Here is a 4,887-nt window from a genome sequence, read left to right on the forward strand (position 1 = left end):
GATTGGCTGCTCACTATCAGTCAGTTAATGCCATGAGAGAGGCAGGGCCCAGGTAATAGAAAGATACCCTGACACCTGTGCACACTTTACTATGAGCAACGGATGTTAACGGCGACTGTGAGGGCGGCTCCTCACATCTCCCCCTTTTCTTTTATTTTAGAAGCAACAGGCCACCCAGTACTGAGAGTGAAGACAGAGGTCAAATCCCCAGTGTGCAAGCTTAGGGGCTTTACACAAAACCTCCTCCCAGGCTCGTCACCCGGAGGGGTCTTGGTCTGCTCCTGTGTCGTTTTTCCTGGGGGAAGGACACTTGGACACTCAACCTTCATACAAGATGACATGTCTCCCTAGAATAGGCTCATCTTATGCTGTAGAGCCTTTCTACTGCAGTGCTTTTCCGTACAACTCTCCTGGGCTGCTGAAGCACACTCACTCTATCCCATGCAATGAGACTAGCCTCGTGGGGTGCAAGAGCTGAGCAGCCAGCGACCTATTGCTTAAGCATCGATAATCGTATATCGGGGGAGGCACCATGCTCCAAAGCAACAAGCGCCTGGGTTACTACCATCCTGTCCCTCCTTGTTTGGGCTTTAAGTTTGCAGATCATCCATAGTAGGAGCAGTACTCCATCGCACACAGACAGCCACTCCAAATAAATCCACCCCCACCCATTCCTTGAAGTAGGAGAATGCTGCAGAAATCCAGGTAGAAAATCCTTCCTTCAATGACAGGTCAAGACGTGTCAAATTGACTTGTAAGACAGTGATCCTCAGCTCCCTCTATGGTCCAATTCTGTAACAAATAACGAGACAAAGCCTTTGACAGGTTAGTTGCTCTTGTAAAATTCTCAAATTGTACTGAGGTGATACAGAGGCTAGGCAGCTTATGTTCACAACTCAGCTGAGCCATTTGCCACAGGACATCCACCTGCTCTTGGACCAGATCGATCTGTTGGTTTACCAACATGAGGCCTCCCTATATCTGGGAGTTGGCCATGGCCTGCCTGTCCAGGGCCGATGTCACTCTTGCCGAAAGGTCATTGATGGTTTGCATTGTCTGAAACGCAGCAGACAAGGCAAGGGCCGAAGCAGTGATAGAGGCAGCTATTGCTGCTGTTGCTACCAAGCCAACTATAATAGCAGAGATTCCAAAATCTCTCTTTTCTTTAAATAAGCTTAAACTGCTAGGGGCTTCCACAGAAACTGGAACAAATTTAGGCATGCGAGTAACCAAAGCGAAGGGATACTTAGTAGCATCCCAACACAGGGCATAGAAACATTCATTAAGCAAGTAATCTAACTCTAATTGATTACTATTTAAACTTTTTTTACTTACCACCCACAGAAAGGGGGCCAAACACTATATAAGGATATAACCTGGCTTTGGTCTTTCAAGTCAGAGATCATCACAAAGCACAGGCTTCCTTTGAGGGAAAAGTTGTATTTTCCATCAGAGCCTGAATTTGCCCATCTAATGGTAAAAAGACAAGTCCCAGCTCCCTATCAGTAGTAAAAAAACATGGAAATACTTGTGCACTGTGCATGACAGGCATGGGCAGGGGAAAGGTGGACATAATACCCCAACGCAATTTCCCCGTTATACTAGGAACCAGGATCTCCAGTAGAAGGGTCAGCATCCATCGTTGTTTCAGTGTTCCCTCTTTTATCCACATCTTCTGAAGGGGAGATCCTTCAGGTGAGGCATTCTGGAACCCAAAGAGGATTGTCTTCTTCCTGTGGAAAAACACAAATAACTCCCCTGGATCTTATTAAAATAGGATCCGGGCCTCTCCATTTTCTGGTTAAGACATCTTTCCATTTGATCATTTCTCTAGGTCTGTTTGGTTCTGAACAGTAACGATCAGCCGCAGTGCGGCCTTGTTCATCAAGATTCAAAAAATTAAGAGTAAAGAGTGCCATAGAGACGGCCACTCTCGGTGTTACGTGCAGAGCCTCATCGACTCCCCCTTTCTGTTTCAATATATTGTCCCATATTAGGGAGTGTAGCCTTTGCTATCATTTGCCAGTCTGACGGGGTCATGGCCATATTGGCGAATCTCTCGACCTGAACCAGAGTAAAATTGGCACTGGTTCTTTAAGTTGTTTATAGTCCACTGGGGCATGCATATGCCCCGCCTCCCCAGTATCAAAGACTGGAAATGCCATCTGTATCTTTTTTAACTCTTCCTGAGGAAAAAAAGAGTTAGCACTATACCGCAATTCATTAAGCGGTGGCACTGTGGGCACAGTAGCTGGTATGCTATCCTTTTTATTACTTCCTGATCGCGACCATCAGTCAGGGGTATATCTTTGTTCTTTATATTTTGCTGCCTCCTCCTCTAATTCAGCCTCCTCACTGGGGTCTAGATCTTTGGACCCTGAACTATCAATCTCTAAGGCCTCCAAATCATGGATAGGATAAAAATTAGTATAAGGCTTTTTCTTAGTAGAGGGCTCAGTTTCACTGCCCTTCTTTCTCTCTCCCCTTCCTTCTGAATCCCGGGGAGGGCCCTTTTTCTTAGACATGTCTTTCTTTTTTCGAGCTCTTATTCTCTCGCTCCGTTCGGTTTCTGACATACTGTCCTGAACCTCTTCTAGTGTTCCCTGTCCCTCCACAATGGCGGGTCGGCAGGTTTCATCCTCTAGACAGGTTTTTACCAGCTTCCAAATTGCCTTGGTGCCCAGGCGTTAAGTCTCCCTCTTCATGCTTATGGTCAAGGTCCCTTCCTAGCTTATTCCATGAGGCTACAGATAGAGACCTCGAACAGGCATACCAGGGAGCAACGCGATCCACTTCCTTAACAAAATTCTGCAGCATATGGGAGGCGACCTGCAGATCGCGTTGCTTTAGCACTGCCTGTAACGCGGTGATCACTGACTGTGAGGAGCCCATGATAGAGTGAGTGCCTGCAGCTGATCTACGCCCGACTTATGGTACTCCTTAAGCAAAACCGAAAGTAAACATTGTGCTCCGCTCCCTTATCTACAGGAGGCTTACAAGATACCTCGGTGCTGCCACTTATCTACATCAGACTGACCACACCTCAAATTTCAACACCAGCCTCGATGGACAGAATAAGAATTTCAGCACCAGCCTCGATGGACAGAAAATTTCAGCACCAGCCTCGATGGACAGCAGCCAAGACTAGAGCTTCTACCGCCCCTTCTTAGGGTGCATCTAGATTAAGACTGAAATCAAAAGGGATAAGAGGTTCACGATCAAACATACCTCTCCGAACTTACCTTTTCCCTGAAGTTGGATCCTTCTGCAGTAATGCTTTAATACGTCTTGAGAGATAGATGATCAGCTTCAGGAGAGGAGACCCAGAGAGCAGAAAACCCTTCCCTTTTATAGGCTGTGAAGAACGGTTGGAGACGTGCACCACCCGGATTGGCTGCTCACTATCAGTCAGTTAATGCCATGAGAGAGGCAGGGCTCAGGTAATGGAAAGATACCCTGACGCCTGCGCACACTTTACTATGAGCAACGGATATTAACGGCGACTATGAGGGTGGCTCCTCACACCCCACTAACTCACCTTGTTTTTGTTTTTGTTTTTGTTTACCCCCTTTTGTCTACCTATAATTTGCTGTCTCAGAAGCTCAAAGTGCCTTCCAGTTGTCTTGTCATTTTTAGACAAATTTATGTTCTTGGTTGCAATGTTAAATAAGAGCAAATTCTAACCTCCCTTTCAGGTTACTCCCTGAAGCTCTCATGTGTATGTGTGGCGCATCCATTAATGAACTAGTTGAAAGAAAGAAAGAAAGAAAGAAAGAAAGAAAGAAAGAAAGAAAGAAAGAAAGAAAGAAAGAAAGAGAGAGAGAGAGAGAGAGAGAGAGAGAGAGAGAGAGAGGAGAGAGGGAGGGAGGGAGGGAGGGAGGGAGGGAGGGAGGGAGGGAGGGAGGGAAGGAAGGAAGGAAGGAAGGAAGGAAGGAAGGAAGGAAGGAAGGAAGAAAGAAAGAAAGAAAGAAAGAAAGAAAGAAAGAAAGAAAGAAAGAAAGAAAGAAAGAGGAAAAGATTTTTCCTTGAGGACTGAATGCAAATTCTGGCAAAGTCCCAGAATAGCCATGGCCCAGTGTATTCTTCTTATTCTTCACAGGACTCAGAAGCCCCTGGATCAAAGATCCATGGAGTGCTGGTGATTACCAAGAAAACTGAGAAGAAACAGCAGACTTTAGAGAACCTTAATGCACCGTGAGAATGTCAGTTCAGCTGGCTGGCTCCAGGTTTACCTGTCAGCTGAGCAGTCAATGGTCCTGAAGGCAGAGCAAGGACCAGAGGACCTGACCTGTTGCACGTGACCAATAGATATGTTTGATCAAGTTAGAGGTAGCAACAGAACTGATAAGCCATAAGTGTCCATTGGAGTCCATGAGTGAATACAAAGTGGACAGAGACAGCTTAGCCCTACAGCTCTGCTGCAGGTCTCCAAAGCATCATTACTACATCATTACTACAGCATTCACACTGAAAGAGATCCTGAAGCCCTCACAAATCTTCCACCTCTAGTCTCTGAATGTGCATTTGCCCTTAAACTTTACATTTGATGGGTATTCTTTACATCTGGTTGGACACACAACATACAAACACACACACACACACACACACACACACAGAGAGAGGGAGAGAGAGAGAGAGAGAGAGAGAGAGAGAGAGAGAGAGAGAAGACGGAGTCCTAACATGTCTCATCATTTTTTTTCCTTTCAAATATAGAGTTCCTTGTTTCAGGAATCCTTTTGTGATTTTCCATTATTAAATTTATTTTATTCAATTTTCTCTCATACATTAAATGCTGAGTACAGTCTCTTCTCTCTCCATTCCTCCACGTTCCCCTCCCCACCTCTTGTCTCTATTATATTCACACCTCCTCCTCCATAGCCCTTGATA

The sequence above is a fragment of the Mus caroli genome, unplaced genomic scaffold (genome assembly GCF_978045245.1).
Source record: "Mus caroli unplaced genomic scaffold, Mus_caroli_1 scaffold_14, whole genome shotgun sequence".
In the NCBI taxonomy this organism is placed as follows: Eukaryota; Metazoa; Chordata; class Mammalia; order Rodentia; family Muridae; genus Mus; species Mus caroli.